Genomic DNA, 27758 nt, shown 5'->3' with positions numbered 1-27758 from the left:
GTGGGAGCTGGAGATCAGAAGGATGTGTTTAGACTGCGTGAAAATGGAAATAGAGGTAGCCTTGAGAAACTGAGAAAAACTTTGGCAGCAAGAGAGGAATAGGCTCCCTCCCTGACTAACAAGTGCTTGCTCACTTCCCAGTTTTGCTGGCTTCAAAGTAATAATCACTGAAATTGATATTTCTGCTCATGAGCTTTGAAGTTCACATTTGTTTTTGTTGAAGAGTATTTTTCTCTTCACAGTGTCCCAAGATGACTTAAATTCAGGCAATGCATGTGCCAGCCCAGCTCTTCTTTGTGCTGGGGACAAAGCTGATTTGTGAGATCCAACAACTCTCTTCTGTCTCTTTGGTATATTACTTTTTTAACCAGGGATAAACAAGGACTCATTTTTACTGTTATGGCTTTTATTATTCAAGGCAGTGAACAAGCCTGATTTTGGGGGCTTTGCATTTTTTTTTGCTGTTTGGCAGGGCAATGTTTTTAGTAAACAATTGAATTAATGAGCCATGAAGTCTTAAGAGATGGAAATTTACGCAGTGCCCTGTTCATCCTTGAAGAAAGTGGTCAGGTTCAATTTAACTGTTTAAAATCTGATCTGAAAATGTATTCCCAGGACATTTTAATAAATTAAATACTCACACACATGCAAAAGGGAGAAGGAACATTTCTGCCAAGGAGCACAATCCAGGTTGGATTTCATTGTGAACAAGTCATGGAAGGATACATTTCAAGAGTTTAATATCATGTAGCAAGATTCCTTTCTCCCAAGACAAAGCTGTGGGAAGAGATGAAAAATCTTGGAGGATGGGTCCACTGGTAGCTATTAAACATGATAATCTGTCTGTACTTCCATCTCCAAGTCCTAAACAACTAAAAGGATTGAGCAGGGGTAGGATTAGACTATATATGGCATTTTTATGTGCTTTTCCTAACCATTTGCAACTGACCATTACTTGGAGATAGGGTGCTGGTTTAGATGGACTTCTGATTTCACTCTATGTATTCATTTTTATATTCTTTTGGTCTTCAAAAGAGAAAACACTGTGAAGATCCTCTGATTTTTCAGCTGTTCTGCAAGGGAGAAAGTCATATCTGTAAGATGTAGGCTGAGGAACCCGACCAGATATATCACAAACCTACAGAAATTTATTCACATTTTAGAGTCCTTTAAGTATCAAAAGTGCGTTTAAAGAAACTATACCTTCATTTTTAGCACTGTCTGTGTCTTCTTGTCAGTGAAAAAAGTGAACAGCATCTCTCTTGTTCCCCAGTTCAAAAGTGGATTACACACCGACAAGTTTTTGCAGAAAGGAGTTAATTTGCTAACCCCACTCCAGTTATGTCGAGAAATGTTTTGCATTTTCTTTTGCATTTAAATATTTATCTAAATCTGAATGTTTGAAATAGGCTTACTCTTACTCATTAATAGTATGATTGTTGCTGATGTTTTCATAAATAACAAATATTTTGAGTGCTTCCATTTTCCAGGAAAGCTCAGTGCTTTTAAAAAAAAAAATAGGCTATTTTTAGGTGTTTCAGGCTGGTCTTGAAAAATAATTAATCTCTTTGCACGCTCTTGGTCTTGCACTGTCATCTGTTTTCTTTCAAATCTCCAGAAGGCTGTGACAGAAATACATGGGAATTCCATGTTTCTCTGCGTCAGCCTGCCAATTCTGCTTCTTTCCTTGTCAGGTTGAAGGAAGAAACCTTTTCAAGAAGGAATGAAACTACTGTGGAGCTGTATAAGCATCCTTGCCTCTGCTGATCTGTGTGTGGAAGTTTTCTGGACTCCTGTAGAGGTGTAACATGACTTCCCCCTAACATGAAATTATTTTTTCCCCCAAGAATGTTACAACAGTCCAGTCCTTCTGAAAACATGTAGTCAATAAATCATCAGCGTGCAATACAGTATGTTCTGTACTTTACACTGGTTTAAGATCAAACCCTGAATGCTGTGGGTATTGTATGTTCATTAGCCAGATTGTTTCTGATGGAGCTGAGGCAATCTCAGTGGACTGTTCCTATTTAACCAGTAGGAGTTAAATGATGAGAATATTTTCTTGTCTGCAATCACACACTATACAATTATGTGAGGATAAGTTACATATATGTAGTTAGATAAAGTTAACAATTTGTTCTTTACATTCAGGACTTTCCTTTGGAAAATTTCCAAGCACTTTACAAACATTAATGGATTTAGCATTTTGGGAAACTGAGGCACAGCTTTCTCAGAGGCCTGCAACCTGATGGGAGTCTGTACTATCATTTAAATACTCTTACTGCAGGTAGTTTAGAGACCCATTTTTTAAACTATCTCTATGTCCTCTGAAATGGTAGTTTAATAAAGCTATAGCAATTAAACTAAAATATTAGAAGAGCATCTTTATCATTATGTCGCATTTAGACTCCTGCCTGGTAGACAAGCCATGTATTCACCAAAATCATACTTCTCCCAGAATGCAAGTATATCACCCAACTGCAGAGTGGGTACTCTTCCCCTTTCTTTCTCTCTCCCCCATATCTGTGTTCTGGCTTAGCCAGAGCCTCAAGTTATAATCCAAAGTTTTTCTACCCTTTGTTTAGGTTTCTGCCTACACTAAGAGTATGAAACTTAGGTATTGCCGATACTGATTGTAAGAGATCTGCCCTAACTAGATGGAATGGGTTTATTTGTTAGATTTAACAGCATACATCTGTTGAGAGGGTTTGCCAGGATATCTTTCTTCCTTACAAACATTGTCAGGAATGGGGCAATCCACTAGTACAGACAGTGTTGGTTTTCTCACTGAGTCACTGACCATTAAACTGGGATGCCTGGACTGTGAGTACCCTGCTTAAATTCATTTGGCAGAATCCTGACCCCCTCCAGGCAGGTGACCCCATCAGCATCTGCACAACAGATGAAAGAAAGCAAGATCTTGACCAAACACGAGGGGACTTTAGTCTTTTGCTACTTTTGCAGCCGTGTATACAGCGGGAACCAATTAAACTATGTTTCGAACAGCTGAATGCACAGAGAGACAGTTGGTTTTATTCTCGCCTGTGCTCTGATCTGTCAGCATCCTCCTGCACTGTTATGCAGGGATAGAGTAATAACCATGCTAGGGTCCTGCCAATATGAACTGTCTTCCAACTGTGCCCTACTGAGATATGAACTTGCCCTCATTGCTTGTTTCATACTTTTACTGCCCTGTGGGTCAGGCATCCCAATGAGTGAATCTCTCTGGCTCTGTTGTAGAGGCCCTGAAATGTGTTGCCAATGACAGAAGTACAAAGCTTGACCTTAGCCTTTCATCGTCAGCAGGATTCAGGCAGTCTTTGGGAATGCTACGAAGTCTTTGGCACTCACCATTACTAAGTTATAGGGAGAAAAACAGATGCATTTTCTGACTTGGTGAAATTTTCCTTGGGGGACCCATGAATTGTTTTCCAGCTGTGTCTGGGCTTATCTAGAATAGCTTCATGTACCTGCTGGGGGACATGTGTTAAGCTATAAATGTCCTACTGTGCCCTTCATGACACTTTTTATGTTTAAACAGAGGCAAAATTTAGCAAGCAACTCCTCACTGCCTCATCCCCTGCTTGCTTACAGTGGTGATGTTTAGTGTGTTCACATCTATGGGAACATCTCCAGAGGCCCATACTCTTTCTGATTTACACATCTGTTAGTGTAGCTAAGCTACTGTGAAATGGGAGCCTTTTCTAAGAAAATACTGTAAATACAAGCTAGAGTTGACCTAACATAATATATTAACATTTTTATATAGTATCACTGTACTTTTAATAAAAAGCAGCTTAAGAATGCTGCTTCATCATTCTGGAGATTCAGTTTTTCAATTACTGGCCTCGATTTTTGCAAGATATATCAACATACAGTTCAGATTATATACATATCAATATTTTGGTTTTTCTCACTTTGCTATGAAAAAAATTTTAACGTTATCTGTAGCTGTGTGTATTTTTATTCACAGAGCATGAATATTCAAGCAAGAGTGGACCGCATTATGATCTCTAGAATCAGACATCAGAGGTCAGGGAGATGATATTATACCTCTGTACAATGAAATACCTGATTTGTCATTTTCAGCTGCTTTAAACTAAGAATGAAAATGGCAGCCTCGCTTCGGACTCAAAAACATGTCTAATTCTGCTTCCCACTGGTCACTTGAAAAGTCTTATGTTAATGTGTGACAGTATTGGAATAAATGTGCTGTGAGGTCTGCTGGACTATGTGTCTGTTAGGCAGTTGTCTGCAATTGTAGGAAACAGGACGTGATGACCTTGTAGTCCTATACTCCCATGAATGCACATGACACAGAATCCAATTGACCACCCTACAGGCTCTGGTGACATGTGGGAGTGCAGCAAATTGAAATGGAAGCAGATGGCAAAAAAGTCCCCTCTGTGTTTTGCCTTGTCTTTTCTTTCAGGGATGTTGCCTTAAGTCTTTGATCCAAATAGCCTGCTGAGGAAATATGTCTCTGAGCTATGATGAAACAACACTAGGAACACTGTGTTCAATTCTGGCTACTCAATACTAAGTGGTTACACAGTGATGGGGAGAGATAGGCAACCTTCGTTTTTCCTTTGAGCACTCATTAGTCATGGTCTCTTGGGATTGTTTAGCTCTTTTAGGAATAGACTTAATTCACAAAGAAGCTAGAGGGAGCTGGGCAGTTTGGTGCCAGACTGGGGGGCAACACCTTCAGAGGAACGGGAAATACTCTTTGACTTCCTTTAGAAATTCTCCCATTATTAATCTCTGGCTTGCTTCTGCCGTCTGGCCACTGCCATTATCTGTCATTGACTGTTTGCATGACTTGGGGTATGTGCTTTCCAGTGTGCTGTCTATCTACCTACCTTCTTATCTACTTACCAATGTACCTACCTGTTTGTTTGTTTGCTTGTAATGGAACAGCTCAGGCTGCATTGATGTGTAAGCTTTATTTTCTAGGTTTCCTAGAGCCTGTGACCCTGAGTCCACGAGCTCTCTACGTTCCTATGTTTGTTGCGTTTGGACTTTTAAAGCTGAAGTTCTCAGCAGCATTTTGGAGGCTTGTTTCTAGGGTCGGATTTTGCCATTTGTTGTGGGTCATACACACTGCATCTTGTGATGCTAATAGGGTGGGGAATAATGTGCCCTGTAGCCACAGTGAAGCTCCCTGAGAAATTCACTCATGGGTGTCACAAAAGGAATTGTACCAGTTCTGTGATACTTAGAAGCAGCCTAAAAAGTCTCCATGTAGAATAAGATATCATGCTGGATTTATTTAGTATCTCTGGACTTCAGTTATGTTCTGAGTGTCCCATGAAGCTGTGGGATCATGGCAAATGTTGTGTTGCTCCTAGGCAAATGCACCCAGACTTGAGATTGTTCAGTGGTCATTGTGCATAGTTCTTAAAACACCACGCTCACTTTTACATATTCACTGAGCAGAGACATAGTAATCACTGCATTATATTAGCGTCTGTATATCTGACACACCCAGTGATTTGTTTTCAGACTTTCCCACACCCTGAGTTGTCACTTCTTAGTTTGGGTCATTTTTACCATGACTGTGTCAGATGTCATTTTCCCTCCAGATATTTTTGGGTGTGGTTGATTGCAGCAGGGAGAGAGGACAACTCAAGTCTGCCTTTTGCAGCACACCTGAGTTGCATCATTAGGGAGCATTAACAATTGAGGCAGTTGGACTAGGTGATCGTTGTAGGTCCTTTCCAAATGTTCTGTTCTATTCTATTCTATTCTATTCTATTCTATTCTATTCTATTCTGTTTGTTTCTATGTGTTTCTATGTGTTTCTATTTGTTTCTGTTTATGGGTGTTTTCTTGTCTGTTTTGGTTTGGATTTTGGTTTTGGTTTGTTGTTTTTTTTTTCACTATAGAATCATAGAATGTGTTGGGTTGGAAGGGACCTTTAAAGGTCATCTAGTCCAACCCCCCTGCAGTAAGCAGGGACATCTTCAACTAGATGAGGTTGCACAGAGCCTCATCCAGCCTGGCCTTGAATGTCTCCAGGGATGGGGCCTCCACCACCTCTCTGGGCAACCTGTTCCAGTGTCTCAGGATGTACCTTCTATCCAAATGGTTACAGTTCTTTCTTTTCACCTTCCTTTCTTTACCCATCAGAGGAACATGATAGTCCTGAGACTCTAATATGGGCCTAACTAGATCTCACTACACTGAACCACTAGGCCAACACAGACCTTTCATTTTCTTATTGTCATTTGGTATCAGTAGGATGATTTTGTTATATCTCATCGTGCCTGTCTGATGTATCGAAAAGTCTGTGTGTCTATGTTTGTTAGTATTTTATTATTTTTTTGCCTTGCTTGAACTGTGTCAGCTTTTGGAGATCCTCTTCTGTAGAATGTGTCAGAGGTGACTAAGTGGCCCCTTGTCCTGCCTGCTTTGCTAATTGTGCTGAGCCAAGTAGTATCTATTGGATACGCAAGCATGGAAGGTAAGGAAGGGTTTCGATAACTCAGGGAAACAAATGAGTTGTAGATGAGAGCTATGCTGCTGGTTGGCCAGTAATTACAGGCTGCAGACTTCAGATGTTCCAAAAGCTAAGCAACCTCCACCTTGCTTAATACTTGGCTAAGATAACAAAGCCTATATGAAGCAGTGCTGATCATTTAGAGGCATATATCAATTTTGATTTGGGTTCAAGACCAAAATCTGAGGAATTAAATATTATAGGATATCAGAGTTTCTTGCCTGTGTTCCACAGTGCTTTTGAGTGGTAAACTAGTCATCTTTGAGGAAAGGATTCAAGAGTTTAGACTATTAGGTAATATAACTTACAGAATAAAGTAACAATTTTGGTCAGCACTTTACCTCGTTCAGTAAAATGTATAGTTTTCAGATACTTATCATTAGGTGCACTAAGAATGGGACACAGTCTAATATAGCTGTCTTTGATTTCTGGTTTCTCTTTGTATTCTGGCTGCTTTTTTCTGACTCCCCATAGACCCTTAGTAAAACGTCCTCTTCCAAAAAATGTTAATATAGATGGTCCCTTGGACTCCACCCCTGTGTGTCTGAGTGTTGTGTTACATTGGGCCAATTACAGGACCACATTTACAAAAATATTTGTTAGCTGTGGATGCTTCAGTTTTTGTGTTCAAAATTTACACGGTTTATGTGACCCAAAACCACCTCAGCTCTAGCAGACATTGGCTTTGACCTGTAGGGCTTGTTTTTTCAGAATTGTTGAGCATTCACATCACCAGTTCACTTCAAAAGGAGTTGTGGGTGCAAAGGCATTCAGTTACTGGTCACAGTGACAGTCAGGATCAGAGCTCCACAGAGCAGTTCCTGGCTCCAGGTAAATAAACTCACATGAAAAACTAGTAGAAACTTCTGAGCTGTGCAGGGATCCCATGTAGCTGCACCTCCATAAATGGTTCTTGTCTTTCTTAATAAGATTTAAACAGCTAGGCTTTCATAATAATCGCAGCTATCGCCATCTATGCAGCAACAGTAATTACCAGTTGAGTAGGAGCTATTGTCTGCTACTGAAGTCATCTCTTCCATTGTAGTGATGGTTTTTAAAATATCATGGCTTGGGAACTGGTTGGAATGTCCCTTCCTACATTGGCTTGGCACTGACCTACCTGGTTGTAGAGTGACTGCATGGCAGTGCTTCTTGGTTTTCTTTCCTGAGGACTTCCTATGGCTGGCTTTGTGCCTAAGAGGTGGGTGAACAATGCAGCAAGCCCTGGTTTTTCTTATTCACTGCGGTAAGTTTAAGGTTGCCTGGAGAACTCAGCAGTTATAGAAAGCAGCACGTTGGAGAGGTGTCACAGCCTCATCCTTCCTTAGAGTGTCAGCTGAATTGACTAGGGAGTTCTGGCTGCACCTTTTCACAAAAACAGTAATTTCCCTGAGCTCTCATTAGCACACTTCAGTGATCATGGTGCACCATGCTGTGCAAAACCTCCACATAGTTCAGGAATAATGTAATCTAGGTTTTTGTCTGAGGTCTGAGCATGATTTGACTAATGGTGATTTAGAGCTGAAATAGAAACAGGGCTGGAGAAGCGGGCTAAACATTTTTCTCATTTAGCTGAGTTGTCTAAACACTGCGGACTAAGATGAGTTTATGCAGAGCCTTCTAACATTGACTCTGAGTCAGGCATTATTATCCCTCTTTTAGAGAGTACAGAGTCACAAACATGAATTGGCTTGCCCATGCCCACACAGAAGTGCACAGCTAGTGTCAGCATTACAACTTGGTTACTCAGAAGCACACAGATGCGGAACAAGTATCACACTTTTTCCCACCCTTACTTGCTGGAAAGACTTCTTGCGGGGGATCACATGCATGCTCTTTGTTCTTTTGCTGTCTTTCGTGAGTATGTTGTTTTGGTGTAATTTTCTTTTTGATATAAAAATCTTCATGAGTAAAGTAATGCTTTTTAACATGTACTGTTTCATGATCACTGTAAAAGTATGGTTCCTTGAGTATGAAAAAGTTTGTTTCTGTAGAGCTTTCTGTTGTTGGCTCTCCTGAGTAAACCAGTACACACTGGTGGAAAGTGAGAAAGGCCATATGAAGATTTCCAGAAGTGGCTGAAGGAAATGTTCATGGCCATACCAAAGCACAGCAGTGAAAATGAGAGGACAATCAATTTAAATGAAATCAGTAAGTTGCAAAAGGTTTAGAAAACTTCAGGTTGATGCTGAGGTTGAGAGTTAGGTTTCCTGTCTGTTGACAATTTATGAATGCCTTTGCCTCTCCCTAGATGTTGGGCATAACTGTTTGTGTCAACTTCCCTACGGCCCAGAGCAGGATCTGCAGGCCCTTTCCTTTAAAGCCTTTGGAATTTACATAACCCTGCAATTGTAGCAATGCAAAATGTGGCTCTGGTTACAATAACAAGGGTTTAGGGAACGCAGGGAGAGATTGTAGAGGCAAAGGCATAAAAGCAAAACAAAACAAAACCCTACATGCTGTTTTAATTTTCAGCAGCCACGTGAGAACTGTCCTCCAGTTCCTAGCTATAAATAAATCTCTGCCGTCATAGGAAGACAAAAAGCAAAACAGTTCACATTCCTCCCAAATTTTCTTAAGGTTATAAAAAATAAAGGAAAGGTAAATATTTCAAAAGCAGAGTGTGTCTTTGCTGAGGAATGTCGAATTATTACTCAAGGGGGTTGATATTTGCATCAAGTGAAGAAATTTACATTAAACCTCCCTTTCCCTGCTGCATCTCCACCAGCTCTTTTGAGAAAACCATGTAGGACAGGATATGGAAAATGTGCCAGACAATGCTTCTTAAAGCCCCAGGGGTTCACTGCCCTAGTGTCAGCTGAGGCAGGAACTTTCTTTGGGATGAATGAGGACTACACAGGAGCATACCTGTTGTTTCTTGTCAGATGTTACATCCTAGTTCTGTTACATGTTGTGTTAGGGAGATGGGGACTTGGTGCCAGGGTTTTTCCACTTTCCCAGTAACTTGGGGTTAGGACTGTAACTTCCTCCTTTGAAGAGATGCAGAGGTAATGGGAATGCTCTTCATGCCTTTTCTCCAGCTTTGAGCTTTCATTTCTCAGACGCAACTCGAAGGACAGGCTGGATAGAACGCCGTGTAAGGTATTAAACAGATGGGATAGAATTGTAAGGAGTTTCATCGCATTGGCTCTCCTAACAGAAAAAAAAACCAAATCCATCACTTGCACATAACTGGTGAAATAGAGAGTATCTAGGTCTACAGCACATCTGCTTTCCAGAAATGATACCGATAGCAAAAGCTGAAAGAGGAAGCTTTCTGGAATATTATTTGTATTCCTGGAACAGCTCTGGGGAGTGGATTTGGCATCTAAAGCCAAATTCTTTGCTGTAGCAAATGTGACAGGAATAGTGACAAGGTTCTACTGGCATTGAAGCAGAAGAAAATGGAGAACGACCTTAATGATTTGGACGTGGCAAGAAAACCACATTCTTAATTTAAGGTTTTTATATTCTTATGACTGGTCTTGTATGTGGCAAAATGTTGAAGTTAGTGAAGACTACTCAAAGAGGCAGCCTTTGAGCTAAATTTAATGAGGACAGAAGATTAAGTCCACAGCAGTAGCTTTTTCTGAACTGTTTTCCTTTTTTTCTAATCCCCAAAATGTTGTGAAATAGGTTTATCTTGCAAACTTTTGGGTTTTTAAGGTCAGAAGCTTCAAAAGATTTATTTCCACTATCACTGTTTCTTCTATCATGTGCTGCTTTTATGCAAGATTCAAACACCAGGTCTCCAGAACTCCTGGTATGTGTGAGATTTGGACATTTCAAGGACTCACCTCTCCAATCAAATCTGAGGTGTTATTTCTTATCTTTTATGAACAAACCTTGCTGTACCTGTTGCCTAACCTGAACTCAGTTTAACAGTATCATTATCTTCTCCCTCTGCCATCAGGAAGATGGAGTGGCACTTACAGTGCTGGGAGCAACAGAGCATTCTGACTTCAAGAATAAACAGACAGAAACTGATCCAAATGTTTTAATAAGAAAGGAAATCCAAGTCAGAGAAACAAAGAAAATGTAGTACAAGAGTACGTCTGTGTGCACGGCAGGTAGTGTGTATTCCTGTCTACACAACAAGGCCTACCTGAAGGCAAAAAAACCCATTCATTATTGGCCCCATTTGACTTACCGGGAAATTAGGCAAGAGAACTGGCTGCAGTGTGAAAAGGCCAGGCACTAAGTTTCCTTACTCTTCAGGACTCAGTCAGTGTAAATGCATGTGCTGTTGATAAAAGGCATTGTGCAATGCAGTACCATTATTTTCACTACTCCATTTTTCTGCGGTTTTCCCTTTCCATGTCACTTCTAGAATAATAACTTCTCAAATTCACTACACAATTCAGCTGAGGACAGACAAATAGTAGCACACTTCCCAAGGCAAACTCTTCCTGCCCTTTTGAAAAATTAGCCCCATGCAATTTTTTCAGCAGCATCAAAGAGTTAAGGGGAGAAGTGGATAGAGAATCTTGACATCAGACTCCCTTGCCTTAAATCTAGCCTCCTCCTACAGAGTTTCAGTCTCAAATGAAGTGTCTCATTATGGATTGAGTGGCTCAAGAAAAAAGAAAATTGGTGTACTTTCCAGCTATCCAGATTAATTAATAGAAATACCAGTGGCTGAAAATGTAAACAGAGTATTTTGATTCTCTCTGGTAAAATGAGGAATGGATTTTATAGACCTGTGAGACAAAGAGAATGAGTGAGTGAATGAATGAATGAATGAATGAACACAGCTGTAAGGTGCTATAAAGTTTTTATTTCTGTGTGTTTTGGATAACCACATTATTCATAAGTGGTTGAGCCATGAGTGACTCAGCTCATCCCAGTAAAGAAGCCGCATCCTTACTTAGTATCATCAAAGGTTTTTACTTCTGCCACTTTACTTTGTTGATTCATGTATTTGTTAATGTTTGCCTCAGTTTTCCCTCTTTTAGAGGACATCAGCTATTGTGGAAACACTGTCACTAGTCAGGACAGGGTTTAGTTATGTGAGCACACATTGACATGGATAAAATGTGCACGGAAGGCTTTTGAAAAATGAGTGACGATCACTTCATTGCATAGTGAGGTGCTGTGGCACTGATTGATGCAGATGTGAGTGCAGAATCAAGCAGACAGTGCTCCATACCAAAAGTGGTGCTATAGAAATAGGCAGGCCTGCTTGATAAGTAAGCTTATAGTTATTACATGTGGCTAAACAAAGATTTAGTCACCTGTTCAAATGCAATTTCAGTTGATCAGAATGAAAAATTGTTACAATTGCAAGTGTTGTAGGGTAAGCTACCGTATGTTTAGACGCAGGTATCAGAAGATGTAATGCTATGTGAATTGCATGACTAAGGATAGCTTTTTAGGAAACATAAGGAAAGACTGAATCATTGAGTGGTAACATAAGGAGATAACCTTTAGCAGTGAGCCCTATGGTAACCAGGACCATGTGAGGGTTTCTCTGCATTAACGGGACAGAAAGGTTTAGTTGCAACTTCTTTCTAGGAAGGTAAAGATCCAAGTCTTAAAAGTGGCCTAATGTGTCAGTGTGATGAAGAGTCCCGGGCAGCAAGAGTGGAGACTGGGAAAGAAATATTGACACCAGCAAACTGGGAAGGAACTGTGGTTTGCAGGGAGACTGATTGATTTAAGTTGAATCTGAACTATGGTGTTGCTTTGAATGGGCATGAGACCTCCCAGAATGGGATATCTTTGATTTTGCGAGTGTTCACTGGAAAGCACAGGAAGGACAAACTGCAGCAGAGGAAGAGCCTGATGTTGCTGTGAAATGGTTCTCCAGTGTATGATAACATCTGCTTGACACTACCTCGTTGTAGGGATGGACAGTGAGCCAGCTGAGAGCTTGTGGGTCAGGATTAGTGGGCAGTACAAGAGCGATGCTTTGGTGGATGTCTGTTATAGATCGCCTGGTTAGAAGAACAAGTAAAGGATACCTTCTTCAAGCAACTGGATGAGCCTCACAGCACACAGCAGGGCACAAGAAATCCAGGAGGTTTCTGGAGTGATGAAAACTTCCTAACATAGATAATGAATGTGCTGAAGAGAGGAGTCACTCTGCTGGACCTGGTATTTACAAACAAGGAAGAATGGGTTGGGGATGTGAAAGTCAAGAGTAGCTTTGGTTCCAGTGACCATGGGATGGTAGAGTTCAGGATCCTGAGAGGAGGGAGCAAAAAAAAAAGCAGGGTCACAACCTTGGACTCCAGGAGAGCAGACTGTGGCCTTTTCAGGGACCTGCTTGAAAGAAGCCCATGATACACGGCCCTGGAGAAAAGAGAGGTCCAGGAGAGCCAATTGATTTTCAAGGATCACCTCCTCCAAGCTCAAGAATAGTTCATCCTAATGATCAGGAAATGAAACAAAGGTGTCAGGAGGCCTGTGTAGATAAGCAAAGAGCTCCTGCCTAAACTCAAACATAAAAAGGAAGTTTATGAGAGGTCAAGTAGCATCAGGTGACCTTGGAGGAATATAGAGACACTATCAGAATGTGTGGGGATGGGAGAAGGAAAAGCGAGGCCTACCTGGAGTAGAATCTGCTAAGGGACATGAAGGGCAGCAAAGTGTGTCCAAAGGAAGATCAGCTGCAAAAGGAAGATGAGGGGGAAAGGTAGACCCACTGCTGAATTGTCTAGGGAACCTGGTGATAAAGGACACAGAAAAGGATGAGATACTCAAGTCTTCTTCACTGTGGTCCTTACTGGAAGTACTCACCTTCAGAAATCCCAGGCCTCTAAGACCAGCAGCAAAGTATGGAGCAAGGAAGATTTACCCTTGATGGATGAGGATTGGATTAGGGAATATTTAAATAAACGTGACAATAAACGAGTTCCCACCTGCAACCTGATGGGATACACCCACGAATGCTGAGGGAGCTGTCTGATGTCATTGTGAAGCCACTCTTGATAAGCTTTGAAAGGTTATGGCCACTGGGGGAGGTTCCTGAGGACTGGAAGAAAGCAACTGTCACTTTTATCTTCAAGAGGGACAAGAAAGAGGATCTGGAGCACTACAGGATGGACAGCCTCATATCAATCCCTGGTAAGGTGATGGAGCAAGCAATCCTAGAAACCTTTTTGAAACATACGAAGGACAAGAAGATAACTGGGAGTAGTCAGCATGGATCTATAAGGAGAAACCATGCCTCACCATCCTAATAGCCTTTTATGATGAGATGATTGGCTTAGTAGATATGAGGAGAGCAGTAGATGCTGTTTATCTTGACTTTAGTAAAGCTTTTGACGCTTTCATGTAATGTTCTCATTGACAAACCTATAAAGTGTGGGCTAGATAACTGAACAGTTACATGGTTTAGTAGCTGGCTGAGCTGCTGGGCTCAAAAGGTTGTGGTCAGCAGCAAACAGATCAGCTGTGGGCCACACAAATGGTGTATCCCAGGGTCAGTATTGGGATCCAAACTGTTTAACATTTTTATTAATGGCATGGATGATGGGACGGAGTGCACCCTCAGCAAGTTTGCAGACAACATAAAACTGGGAATAATGATTGATAGACCAGATGGTTGTACTGCTGTTTGGAAGCACCTCAGTAGGAATCTTGTAACATTCAACAAAGGGAAATGACAAGGCCTGTTCTTCGGGAGGAATAACGTCATGCACTAGTACAGGCTGGGCCCAACCCCTGGAAAGCAGCTTTGCAAAAAAGGGCCTGGAGCCCTGGCAGGCAACAAGTTGAACATGAGTCTGAAATGTACCCTTGAGGCAAAGGTGGCCAACAGCTTCTGGGCTGTATTAGGAAAAGCATTGCCAGCAAGTCAAGAGAGGTGATCCTTCCTCTCTGCTCAGCATTGATGGAACACATTTGGAGCGCTGTGTCCAGTTCTGGGGTTTCCCAGTGTAAGAGAGATGGACATATTGGAGAGAGTGCAACAAAGGGCCACAAAGATGATTAAAGGGCTGGTACATCTGACATATGAGGAGAGACTGGGAGACCTCAGACTGTTTATTCTGGAGAAGAGAAGACTTGAGGGGATCTTACTGATACATATAAATATCTGATGGTGGAGGGAGTAAAGGAGATGGAGACAGATGCTTCTCAGTGGTGCCCAGCGGCAAGACAAGAGTTTATGGGCACAAACTGAAATACAGGAAATTCCATTTAAACATAAGAATAAACATTCTAATGTGAGCATGATCAAATGCTGTAACAGGTTTCTCAGTGAGGTTGTGGAGGCTCCATCCATAGAGATACTCAAAACCTGACCAAATGGGACCCCAGGCAACCTTCTCTAGTTGACCCTCCTTTGAGAAGTGGTTTTGGAGCAGGTGATTGCCAGAGATCTCTTCCAACCTCAACTGTGTTCTGTGCTTGTGATACCTTAATCTGTTATTTTCTCATGACTGAGTCAAAACAGTTTAAAAACTGTGATCGCAGCTGGCACTTACTATTTTGTGCCAAGTACTATTTGGGATGTGCTGTCCCACATCCTCTAAAAATAAGTTATGTCAGGACAAAAATCAGGAATTGTGGTGAAAGGTTTTGGGGGGAGCAGTAGAATTGCTTCCTGTGCTATATATAATTTGAGGTTGAGAAGAGGACTTCACTCTCTAACGTTTCTAATGTGGTATCTTTCACTAGTATCAAATTCTTACCAAAAAAAAAAAAAAGAGTCCTGAATTTGCCTGGTGTTGACAGACCTGTGTTAAAGTTGATATTGTTACTTCAGTGGAAAAAGGGGTTAATGAAGGGAAAAAAAGGCCTGTGTTTCTGTTATCCCCCAAAGACTACAGTTTCTGTGAATAATCTTAAGGCACCCATGGAGGAATTGACAATTTTAATGATGTTTCTCTTAAAACAGCTTAGTTAAAGGCCATGGGAAGCAAACAAGGAAAAGGTCGCTTTAATGGTATTTCCTAAAATGACAGAACAGCAGCATTTGTGGAATGTCCTGGAGCACAATCATTTGGCTTTAATAAAAAATAATGAAAAAAACCCAACAACAAGAAAATTAGCTGAATGATAAAAGTAAATAATTCATAACAGATTTCCTCCTAAATCCTGGAAGTCGTCTGTATAGAGCAGCTGATACGAAGAAGCGAAAGCCAATAGTTCTGCATCAGCTGAAAACCATCTTTGTATATGTTACTCATACTCTATGCAGACAAATTTATTTCTTTTCCTCTGTCAGTGATCACTTATGATCTCCATACTCAATGTGTAGAGTAACCAATCAACAATTTGTCTACAATGCAGATGCAATCAGTGTTGAAGATATAATGGTACGTGTGAGATACTCATATTGGATTTGATTTTATAGTGCATTAATAGCACTATTGAGTGCTTCAGCAAAGAAGCTGTTAAGTGTGTTCTCGCCTTTACGTGCCCAATAGTACCTACTACCTGCATTTTCTCTTGCTTAGTGTCAAACGTGCTTCAAATCATTCTGGTTTAAGATAAAGTGATTTAGTCAAAACACTGGAAGACCAGCCCTGTACTGAAGTTAACACAGACCATACAGGAACCTCTGTACATATTTCTTCTGTACTTTCTTTTGAAAGTGATAAAACATTGGAGATGCATTTTATATTGATAGAAAGCTAAAAGGAAATATTTATTTGCAATTGTTTCTCCAGAAGACCATCTCTACAGTCAAAACAGCTGTACTAACTCATCTGAAGGTGGGCTCTTCCTACATTGTGAGGACCTGAATTGAACACAGAGACCTACACAGAAGAGAGAGAAGAGCAAATCAGAAACTACACATATCATCCAGGTTAGTTCTGATTCGCATATGGGGAATGGGAAAGGAGCAGAATACCAGGGAACAGGATTTTAGGTATCGCTGTTGTTCTCTTAAACTTCTGTGATGTTACCTATGTTCTCCAGGCAAGAGGAATCTTCCACCTATTGCAAGGTTGTTTTAACTTTAGAGCGAGGTTACAGCAAACAGGGCTTCACTGTCCCAAATTACAGACAAACCAGGTGTGTTTATATCCTAATGGCATAAATATTGTATCCTCCTACACGATCTGTTCTCTTCACCCCTTCACCGTTTTAACAGAGCAGAACTTGTATCCAGGCGGTGCTACAAGTGTTAGTCACGCTGTTACTCAGTCTGAGGGCCAGCATATTCACTTAGTTTTGATTATAATTATAGCCTAAACTGGAGGCATTTCTTGTAAGTTGGTAAATATGCTTATTGCAAATGATAGTTTAGTGATGTTTTGACTTTATGCTCTACTTTTCCTCTTTCTTTCTTTATCCTGTCCTTCAGAGCAGCCACCAATTAGAAGAAAACTTACTGTCATCATCTTCCTCCTTGGTGCAATTTAGAATCCTTCAGGGCTTTAGTCTATTAAAAAGAGCTTGTGCATTCAATTTGTGCATGAAGCCTAATTGCACATAATGTCTCATCCTTTTCAGTGTCCTTTCAATTTCTCTAGCAGTGCTTGAAGCAATCACTTATAGAGACAAAATAGCATGAAACCTTTTCTTCCTATGGCATTTCCACTTTATGGGATCTGAAATGCTGTGAAGGCCTGTGACCCGGTTCCCTACTGGCATGCACTCTGCAGCAGTACTTACATGAGTGCAATGTGAGTGTAAAGTGTGGGTGAATACATCAGCTTCACCCTGATGTAAATGAGTACGCCAAGCAGCAGGGCAGTGGTGAATCAGTTGTCAGGGCTCAAGCTCAGTCATACTTCTGCTGAATTGAGCAGTAAGTTTCCTGCAGTTGTCTCCATAGGCATGATCCTGCCTCTCTGTCAGTATCCTAGATAGTTCCCACAGCTGTTAGAACCTCACAGTCAGCCAATACAAAAAAATACAAATGCTAAACTTCAGATTCTGTTACCTGAAACAAAGTATGGTATTTTGCTCACAGCTCCAGTTCTCTAGCTGTGTATGAATATGTATTTAAAAGAAAGAGTTCTACTCCCCATAATTTTAACACATTACCATTTTATGTCTTTGAAGTCTTCTGGAAAACTGACTAATTCAGTCACATCCCTCAAGGTGACTACATTGTTCTCTGGCATGTGCAGTGGTTCAGGAGCAAACAATGATTTTAGGAGCCCATTCTCTGTGCATGAACATCTTGCATAGAATCAGGGCCACTACCTAGTTAAATTCTTGCTTCTCTCTTGGCATACACCAAGTGTCCTTCTGACTCAGACTACCACCGTGGAATTAAACCTTGCAGAATCTGGGCGTGCCCTTCTTCATATCCCAGTCAACTGTTTCACAGAGAGCGCAATGTTTTTTTTTTGTCTCTGGAGCAACACAATCTTTCTGGTAATCACACATGTACTACTTAGCACCCCACTGAAGCAGGGTGTTCTGCATTTCCAGTGAACTGAACCATCTTGCCAAGTACAACAAAGATGGCTTACACCTTTCTTCTCCCCTGTCCTCACCCTCACAGTGAAGCAGATTTCCAAGAGCAATTCAGCATCCTTTGCCTAGAAGTAAGGAGCCACCTTTCCGTAGGAACTTTGTCCCATTTCCAAGACTCCTAAGCATACAGGAATTCCTGCAAACTACTCTCCAGGAAAGTGTGTGTCACAAAATAGGACAGATTCTATGTGATGGAAGTTACGTCCAGGAAAAATCAGGGTGGATTAACAGTGGTGTAATGGAGGGGGGGAAAAACCAACCAACAGCAAAACACCAAAGCCCCAAAAGCCAGAATAAAGAGCTTGGTCATCAAGTACTGAAACAAAATGTCATTTGCAATTAATTGCTATAATAAGGTCAGCTGCCTTCCTAATTGATTTCAGCTTCTTACTAAGGGATCACTGCTGCTAATTAGTTTGCATGTAAACTTCGGAGGACATGAATAATCAGAGTTTAGCAAGACACACCAACCGTAACTAATCCTTCTAGCTCTTCTGCAAAGAATACACAGTAAGCAAATGTTGTCCTCTGTCCAGTACCACTGATGGAGCCAGGAGTAATTGCTCCAGCTCCTTTTTTTTCCACTGAGATGCTACAAAGCACTCAGAAGCATGCAGAACTGGCAACCTTGAAGTCCCTTTTGAAGGAAGTGAGTTTCCTAGGTAGAATAGGAGCCGTGCGATAGATCTGTCACCACGGCTGTAAAGAAGAGGATATTTAGCTGGAGCTCCCTGCCTGCTAAGCAGATGTGTCAGGATCCATGAGTAGCCAAGTATCATTTACAAAACCTCAAAGCTGTTCTAAGTTGACATTAGAATCTTAACATACCTTGATCAGCTTATGGACCACAGAGTCACAAGGGCCATTAAAAAACTGCCATTACTTCTTCACTCTGGTTTTGTTCTAACCAGAAGTCAAAGATCTGGCCTAGACCCTGTATCAGAATAAGAAGTGGAAAGAGCCTTTCCCTTTCCCTGTTCCTTTATATAGACATTGCTTTGATTTTTCTGGAAGTCACTGAGGTCTGTGTGTTCATAGCTAGAGACTGACTTTATTTCTGACTGTATTAATGCTGTATTCTCGGTTGGAGCAAGACATATTGATCTGCATCATTGCTAATTAAATGATGGTCAATACAACATCAGGCATTTCCTAACCAATTCCAAAACTTAAAAAGCCCACATGCCCCTCCCTCCTGTGCAGCTGAACAAATCCATGCACATAAATCAGGGGAATAAGAGGGAAAAGAAGCACAGACCATTCAGAGCCCAAACTAATTTTAAAATTATCATTAGTGAAAGCCTAGGTTGCAGTGCAGCCCAAGGTGGTCTCTGAATTTTTTTTCAAAAAGGCAAAAAAAATCCTTCAAATGAGAAACGTTGAGGAATGTTATTATACAGACTTTTGTTGTAGCAGCTGCCCAGGGACAAGCTCACTCCAGCCCTCCTTAGTTCAGATATTTAGTATATGTAGCCAGCAAGATGTAGTTACTCATGTTTGTGCTACAGATCTCTTGTCTGCATACTGCCCTTTCTGTAAGGTGACCATTTGCTAGAACACAGATTCTTTTTTTTAAAAAAATTTATTTCTCTGGAAGATGAGAAGATATATACCGAATAGAAGGAAGCATTCAAAAATGGTGGGGAAAGCAGAGGAAGACTCCATTTTACGAATCAGTATCCTCTGTTTTGCTAACTGAAAAGTAGGAATAAACTGAAAGGATCTGAAGTTCAGCTTAGTTTTTTTTTTTCTGAAAGTCTGGCCTGTTATCCCTAAGAAAGTATTATGAATAGGTTCAAAATGGTCATAAAGTGTTAGACGTGAACACAACCCAAGTTCCTTCAAGGCAGACAAATGAAGTCAAGGTGAAGTTGCTGGCTACAAGTGTTTACAGTAGTCAGGGACTGTTAACTACCTTTAATTGCTGGCAGAAGATCAATGTTTTGGTGTCAGGAAATTTAATCTAATTCTGGCTGATTCTGTCTCCCTTGCTTTGAGGGATCTGGGTTTGAGTTAGGCTGTTATCTGAAAACAGGGTTGCACTTTCAAAATGTTTAAGAAGTGCCAAGCAAAACTAAAGGGAGAAATGAGACAATTCCTGTAAAATTTACACATTTTTTTCTTTTTTCCTTCATTTGGAGTGATCTCTGACGTGCTCTTTATAAGAGCTTGTAAACCTTCTTTCTGAAAAACAAATGTCTTTTTCCTTTTTACATAGCTGTTACCTGAGTTGCAGCAACAAAAAATGGCTTTGCTTTTAGGCTTGCCTGTTCCCTTGTCAGCAAACAACTTGTGCAGACCACTCACTAAATCTTGACCAATAAAGGAGAGCAAGTTATAATGGGCATGAGAAGCCAATGGAAGAGAAGGAGCTGTGAACAGAAAAAACACAGGGAAAAGGGTGAAATTGAAATGTGCCATCTCCTGAAAGGTCCAAACCAACATCTTACAACATCTTATTATGATGGATATGGATTTTGATGTAGTTGTAGTTGACATAAATTCTGTGGTGTGGGACATTTTTTAATATGGAAATAAGATCTTTTTATTTAAGAACAATTGGTAGAAGTAGTTTGATAGGTAGTATGTTGATTTAAGGCATTGTCAAGAACATGATCTTCATGTTGAAGGCCCTAGCTTTTATGAACTGCACAACTCTTACAGACCTGATAAGGTGTAGGGTCTGGGAACCAATTTATTTACTTTCAAGCATTTTTTTTATCAACTGAGAGGACAAACCAACCAAAAATAAATGTTTGCGCTGGGTTTGTTGTGGCAGCTAACTAAAATGTGTTTTTCCATGGTTTCAGGAATGCCGTAGAAAAAGAGGTGCACCAACAATACACCAGATGCAAGCTAACCTTAACAACAATAAGTTCTGTCATAGTTTCACTCAAACATTTGCATGCATGCACATGTGTAAATGCATACATGCACACAAAAGTGTGTACACGCACTGTGATTCATGAAGTGGAAAACAATCTTGTGGCATTAATAGTGTTAATTTTTAATTAGTAATGAACATTATTTCAGATGAGCATTGTCCAGATCCCTACTTTTTTAAAGTTCAAAGTGAGTTCTCAAACTTCTGTATTAACACATTAAAGATGTGAGTTAGGATTGAAAAGCTTTACTCTGCAATTTATATACCCCTGAATTGGAACATAATTCCATCCTTATTCATCGGGAAGTCAGTGGGAGAGGAATCCAGCCCTTAGATCTGATGGTGTGGTTTGAGCCCAAAGATAAAAATAATTTTAGAAGAATTATATTAACTAAAAGAACAGATATGTACGTCTGTATTGTATTGACTATCTATGCCTCATTTCAGCCCCTCGGAGACAGGGAACAGAATTTCTTGTGGCTCTGATAAGAAAGGATAGTCATGGTTCCATCACCATGTTGCATCCAATGTCAGTGTATAGTAGTAATACTGCTCTGCATGTCACACTCCAGAGATGCTCAAAACACTGTATGGTATTTTGGAGACTGGGAGACATGCAGAAAAAAAATCTTTCTAGGGAGGGTATGGAAGTCTTGCTAGTTCTGTAGCCTGTGGTGACTGAGCAGAAGTCTTTGACCCTGTAGCTGCACTGGGTGGTGGTGTCAGGCAAGGCACGCAGCCGAGTGCACAGAGCCATGGTGTTTAATCTCACTGTCAGATGGAGCAGGCAGCCTGGCACTGGGTCTCCTCTCACAATGGGCACTTTTGTTGTTAGATTACTATACACGTGTCCTTTTGTTTTGACAACGGATCTAACAAACAGTTGGTATCTCCAGAAGTGGAGCAACATCTCACAGAAGCTTTTGCTTCAGCGTTCTATAAGGATTCTGTTTTTGAGCAGAAAATAATCTATTTGTTTTTATATGTCCCTTTCCCCTTGTCTTTTCACTCGTTACTATTAAGGGCCCTTGTACTATAGCTTTTTGGTTTTGACCTTGGTCATCAGAGCCTAAAAATACTTATAGAAATAGGCAGGTGATATCTTCAATGATCTTATTCCTAAATTCCAAAGGAGCTGCCTTTTTAAGTATGCTGGTGCGATCTTGGGATGTAGAATTTACATGATACACTGTTCAGAAAGAGAAACATACCTTGTTTCTTTCCCGGTAACTTTGGGATGACTTCTGATTTTGCTGTCCCCTCTAAGCTAAGACACAAAAATAGCTCCTATTAAATGTCACCTCTTGTGCAAGGGGATTGCTCTGCATAATCAAACATTTCTGCAAACTGCAACACTTTTCAGTTTTCACTGAGGTATCTGCAGTTCAGTATTTAATAATAAAAAGCTGGCTTCTCTGGCATCTTTCATCCCAAGCTGTTACTATACAAGTGTTGAGTTACATAACAACAGAGTTAAATGTACATTTTTGTTATTGGGGAAACAGAGTCACAGAAAGAATCAGTGATTTATCCAGTTTCATTTACTACTGACTTAGTATCAAAGCATGCAGCAGAATTCGAAGTCTATGTCCTTTATTTTATTTAATATACCACACATTTCTCCTACAGCCAGTAATAGAAACCAGGAGTTGTGCTGTAACCATGAGACAATGCTCTGTCAATGTCAATCCAGATGCTGCGGTGAGAGGGGGAGCAGCTTTCACATGGGATTAGGAGGAGTGTAAGGAGCAACATATGTAAGGAACAACAGAGACTCTTTTTTTTATCTTAACGTTTATGATGGTTAGATCATTCTGGGCCAGTGGCACAAGCCTGTTTCCTGCTAGGTACTTTCTTGTGTTTTGCATGATCTTGTTTTGTGCGTGCGGAACAATGGAGCATCACTTTAGCTCTCCCCAAGCCTCAGTTTCTCTCCATCATTGGTGTCTTTGCCATTCAAATCCCCATCCACTGCAGCACCTTACCCTGTTGTCTTGTAGGCAGACTTTGCCTGTTTTGAACATATCAGAACAACCTTAGTTGAGGCATCAAATGGATGACCAGCTTTGTCTTAAAGATGAGTGTTTTGTTAATTTTTAACTGATGAACAAGACAAGGGCCATTTGTCTTGGTTACACTGTATCATAATAAATGGTACAGTGTGCTAAGGTGGAAATGGAGATAGTGCCGTTAATGCGAGCCTGCCTGACCCTTGTCCCTTGGCCTGCTCCTGCAGGTTAGTTTCTAGGGCTGGATGCAGGTCTCTGGCTCCAGAACCTTGGCTGAAGGAAGGAGAGGGAAGCAAGAGAAGGAATCAGTTAATCATTCACACCTTTCCTTTCAGCTCTTCTTTCCTCTTCCAATGAGAAACTGAGAGTATAGAGGGGAGAAGGAGGGACCAAGACAGACAGGTGAAGCTTGCAAGGTGGAGATCAGCTGCAGAAGTACTTGGCATGCAGAAGGGGAAAAGAGGGAGTAAAAGGGCAGGGACTTGGAGGATGAGATGAAAAAAGTAGCAGGCAGAGATGTGAGTAGAAAGAGTAGAAAGTGAGGATTAATAGACCAATGGAAACATGTGAATGGAGGGGAGGACTGATGGAATTATAAAATCTCTTCTGCCATGCATTGCATGTAGTTTGCATGTGTAAATCATATAAAACTTTCCCAGGCTTTCTGCTGAGAAAGGCAGGAACATAGTACAGCTCATGCTAGAGGAACACCGATGGGTCCCCATGGTTTAATACATGGCTAGTAGTGCTGAAGTTTATGATTTAGTAATGTGGCTAAATGGCTACTTTGCAGTAGTTAGTGGATACCAATTAGGCCTGTTTGTGAAGAACCGTTACCATTAAAATGGCTGGATTCACCTTTTGGTTTGTATCCATGTTCTTTTACCATAGAACCAAAGAAAGAGAAGTTACATTGGCTCGCTAGCAGTTTGTACTCGTGCTGTGCTTATTGTGCATCGGTGTGTGTGTAGGCAGAGAGGACAGGACAGTGGTGACTTGGTCTCATCTTTTTAGTTTTGGCCTGCCAGTTTGAAGGGGATATTTTTCCTCTGTAACTTTCTTTCTGTGGTCGTGCCATTAAATATATGCATATTTGTATACATATGACTTTGCCTTGTGATATGTGTTGATTGGTGTTGTCATCATGAGAGTTCAGTTGTTGTAATGAAAACAAATGACTTACACGTACGGAGAGCAAACCATATATTTCCACGAGTTTAAAAAAACGGAGAGAGATATTTTGCAGATGGTGTTACTATCTCTGAATCTAAGCGTTACTGTTTAACAGAGGATGCGGTTTGTTCTACTGCAGACAGCAACGCACACGAGGCAGACAACTCCCCCATATTAGTGTAGCTATTAATATAAGATATAGTTGAAAGTGAAGTCAGAAAATAGAAAGCATGCTAGAAACAGTGGTTTACATGGGATTAAAGCTATCTGGAGAATGACTGACGAGGGAAAAACTGGGAAATGAGGGCTTTTTATTTAGTTGTCATATCCTCTCCGTTACAGGGAATAAAAAAAAAATCTGTTCAGGTCAAAATGACGGGAGTTGCCAGGGGCTATGCCTAATCCTAGTGCTGCTGCAGCCCGTGGGCAGGGGATGGTGTGCTGCAGAGCAGGGGGTTGGAGTGGACGCATGGCAGCCCACCGGGGTCCCCACCGCGGATGGGACCCTGCGCCCACGGTGCGGAGAAACGCGGGGCTCGGCCGCCGCCGCCGCCTCCTCCTTCGCCGGGTCACCGTTCCCACCGACGTTGCGGAGGGCGTGAGGGAAGCAAAAAGAAAAAAACAACAACAACAAAACACAAACAAAAAAAAAAAACCCGCAACACCTGAAAGCCTCGAATGAGAAGCTGCGTAGAAGAGTGTTGTTCTCGTTCCCAAGAACAACAAGGTAGGAAACCGGCTCGTATTGCGATGGTTATCAGCCGGCTTGGAGGCGGTGAGCCCACCCCTCCCGCCGCTCCGGCTCCAGACGCCGCCCCGGGCAGTCCCGGTAGCTCCCGGTTCCTGTGGGCTCTTGCCAGGCCGGAGCTTGTCCCTTTAAGAAAGTGCAGCACAGTAGCAGGGGCCGGCCCTGCCTCCCGAAGCCCGCAGCGCTGGAGCGGGGCTGGGGAATGGGAAGCAGTTCCTGATCTGGGTCCGAGCGAGCGCACGCAGCAGCAGCAGGAGCAGCAGCAGCCGCCGTCACCCCAGCTCCACTCGCTCAGCAGCATCCAGCCTGGGGATCAGGGCTCTGCCTGGCTCCCGGACGCGGGGTGGACGTTCCTGAGCACTGAGCTCAGCTGCTGTAAAAAGCAAGTAGGAAAATATACAGCTGGATAAAATTGGTAAGTCAAACTAAAGTCACATCCTCCTCCTCCTCGGGCTGCAGTTTTCCAGTCTCTTAATTTGTAATGTTTTTTGCAGGCCGGTTTTTTTTTTTTTTTATTGTCTTCTAAGCAGAGCAGCTGGGAAAACATGGAGGCAAAATAAAAGTGTAAAAAAAAACTTTGAGGATTTGTCAGTGTTTGTGCTCCTATTTCGAAATCCTCTTTCCACATTGACACTTTGCTGCAGGAGTGGGGAAGGGGAAACCAGCAAGTGCCGGGGGAAAGAAAGGTGGTAAGAGTTGTAATTGGCATTTCTCGTGAAGATGATTAAAGAGGGAGACTTGAAAAAAAGACTTTCAAGAGGCTTGAAGTGACTTGTCATTTACTTTTCCAGAGTAAAAACAAATCTCGTGCTAAGCAGTTTAAAAACGCAATGGGGTGTGTGGAGAAGGAATAAGAATCTTTTTAAAACTGTGTTATCAGTGGAAGTCTGGGTGCCAAAGTATTGCCGAGCAAATGTTGTGTATGTTTGTTTAAATTTAACTAAATACATTGGCAGCTCTGGAAGAGCAGAGGCATTAAATGCCACTTTCTCTGCATCGGACAGAGGGCGCTGTTGCTGCATCTGGCATCCCCCGCCCCGAGACGGGGGGTTGGTGAAAATTCAAGTGAAAAATTGAGTAGAGATAAGATGTTTTAAACAATTAAAACAGAAATTGTACACACATACAGAAAGCTACAGTATATAGCATCCAGTTGGAGCAGTCAATGTTTTTAATTTTTGTTCCCTTAAGTTGTGGGGGTGGTTTTTTGCTTTGTTTGTTTTTTAAGTGATGATCTGAATTATAGAGAAAAATATAAATTCTGTTGAACAGCTCTAGAAATTAGAGCCTGGTTATGATCCTGTTATCTTTTCTGGAATGTGTTGTGGGGTCAGCCCGGGTAACGAAGAGGAGGGAAAATGTGGAATCTCTTGACAGAAACATTACTTCAGTAATGGTGTGGGAGATGAGGAAGAGCTCTCACTCAGTGTCGATTAAGTTGCGGGCTGGAGTTCGACATCTGATATGGGAGGATATACATCCTTTGTATCCAGCACAGATGTGTAGCAGAGGATGGAGATCTATAAGCTGAATCATAAGACCTGTAACCCTAATGACTGAACGGCATATTGTCAAGTGGTTTGAGGAAAGGGGGAGGGACATGTTCAGACAGGCGTACAGCCTTCTTTATAGAAATCCCAATACCACTACTGGTACAAGAGGCTGATAATTGTTCCGTGTTCTACCCATATATAATGAAGAGTTAGAGAATACAGTAATAGACTCTCCTTACCTCTGTGTGTGTTTATACTTGTTTATGCGTACCCCCACGTGTATAATAATATTCTGCTGCTTTATGGAATAGGAATTTGGGTTTCCTTGAATCAAAGGCTTTAAAAGGAATGAAGGTATTATTTTAATTATTGCAGCTCTATTGTGGGTAGAGAAGGATCAGAGCTGTCAAGTTCTCGTCTGATGAAACCTCTATTAGAACTTGATGTTTCTGTTGTGACCTGGGGCTTTGGTTGTGCCTTGAACAAGATGTTTCTGTCTGGCTTTATTCCTATTACTTACAAATCACTTGCAGTGGAGTGGAAAGATTTGCATGTTTTGAGTCCTTAATGTGAGACATGCTGGGCAAAGCAGATGATTAAAAAAAATGAATGACCATATGGAACACAGTCATTCAGACTCCCAGATACCTCATCGAAAAGTTTAGACGGCTACTACCTCTGCTGAATCAGTGGAGTATGTGAGCAGGAGTCAACTTTCTTACCTGCAAGAGACAATAAAAAAGTTATTGTGAGACAGTGCATCCTTGGGATGTTAGTATTTTTTCAGGAAAAAAGAAAGTAGCCATTTCTTTATAGTCCTTAGGATTCATTAGACATCCAGGTACGAATGGCCCTTTGAAATGATTTATTGGATCACAGGAAAGATCTCCCTCTTCAGTTCCTCTCTGAACTAGCAGGCACTGGTCAGATGTCTGACTGCTGCTTCAGTAATTTATTGAGGAATCTTTTTCACTTTCCTTCAAGCAGACTACTTGATGGGATTACTCAGCTGTCCCCCGTGTGTTGTGCAGGACACGCTGGACCTCTGTGCAGTGGAGCAAGTTCATTGAGAATGATAGAGCTATTGGACATCCTGAGACACATTTGACCTAGCAGATGCTTGTCTCGGTAGGAGGCTGATTTATTCACTGAAAGTGTGTTTCCTCCACTGTCACTGATGTTCAGCTAAGCTCTTAGCAGTTGCATCTCCCCATCTATTTAATTTGCCTGCATGACATGTTTAATATGGTAGCTGAAGTGATTTCAGTTCTCCTACTTGCCTAAGTTTCAAGTTAAAACCTTTGCTTCACAAATGGAAGAGACAGTTTGATGTGCCTGATCCTATTTTTACTGTGTTGCTTGGCAATTCACTTTAGTATGTGTTTTATCTTGCTCCTGAGTGTTTTTCGTTGAGGTACTTTGTACCTGAGTGTCCACACTGTTAGACTGCTGATGCTGAGGTCATGCAGTTAACTCCTGCAGAGTCTCCAAAACATTAGCTTAATGTGACACATGCACGTGATACTCAAAATGTGAAGAATCCTCTACCTATATTTATGCCAAA

The 27758-nt window shown here is 41.3% G+C and overlaps 1 protein-coding gene across 4 annotated transcripts in view; it reads left to right on the top strand.

Annotated features, from left to right (window-relative positions):
* DAAM2 (dishevelled associated activator of morphogenesis 2) overlaps positions 1 to 27758 on the top strand; it is a 212829-nt gene that overhangs the window by 4790 nt on the left and 180281 nt on the right. For 2 of the 4 annotated variants that reach the window (XM_074579706.1, XM_074579704.1), the window contains exon 2: positions 16123 to 16262. The gene's annotated coding sequence lies outside the window, so the exon portion shown is untranslated. Of the gene's footprint in view, positions 1 to 16122; positions 16263 to 24811; positions 25117 to 27758 lie in introns of those variants that run through there. The other 2 variants (XM_074579705.1, XM_074579703.1) reach the window with 1 other exon arrangement.

The sequence above is a fragment of the Larus michahellis genome, chromosome 3, assembly GCF_964199755.1.
Source record: "Larus michahellis chromosome 3, bLarMic1.1, whole genome shotgun sequence".
Lineage (NCBI taxonomy): Eukaryota > Metazoa > Chordata > Aves > Charadriiformes > Laridae > Larus > Larus michahellis.
The sequence above is the reverse complement of the archived record's forward strand: the minus strand, read 5'-3'. Positions and strand labels throughout refer to the sequence as shown.